The sequence below is a fragment of the Sinocyclocheilus rhinocerous genome, unplaced genomic scaffold (assembly GCF_001515625.1).
Source record: "Sinocyclocheilus rhinocerous isolate Xijiao unplaced genomic scaffold, SAMN03320098_v1.1 scaffold366, whole genome shotgun sequence".
Lineage (NCBI taxonomy): Eukaryota > Metazoa > Chordata > Actinopteri > Cypriniformes > Cyprinidae > Sinocyclocheilus > Sinocyclocheilus rhinocerous.
In genome coordinates, this window is record NW_015660877.1 from 1,052,155 (window position 1) to 1,052,588 (window position 434).

Below are 434 nucleotides of genomic sequence, written 5' to 3' on the forward strand. Positions count from 1 at the left end.
AACACAAATTGAGATATTTTTGATGAACTCTGAGAGCTCTCTGACCCTGCATAGACAGCAATGCAACTGAAATGTTCCCAGACCCAGAAACGTAGTAAAGACATTGGTAAAACAGTCCATGTGACATCAGTGGTTGAACTTCAGTTTTGCGAAGCTACAAGAATACTTTTTGTGCACAAAGAACACAAAAATAACAATTTATTCAAAGGGGTCATCGGATGCAACATGCACTTTTTCAAAATGTTTGAACTGAAATGTGTGTTGGCAGTGTGTGTACACAACCACCCTATAATGATAAAGATCCACCCAATGTTTTTTTTTTTTAATCTCGTTAAATCATTTCCCCTTTCTCAAATCGAGCTGATCTCAGATGCCTGTCTGTGTGACGTCACACAGACAGGCATCTGAGATCAGCTCGATTTGAGAAAGGGGAA

At 39.2% G+C, this 434-nt stretch overlaps 1 protein-coding gene across 1 annotated transcript in view; it reads left to right on the forward strand.

Annotated features, from left to right (window-relative positions):
- kifbp (kinesin family binding protein) overlaps positions 1-434 on the forward strand; it is a 9,003-nt gene that overhangs the window by 4,383 nt on the left and 4,186 nt on the right. The gene's annotated exons all lie outside the window — the stretch shown is intronic.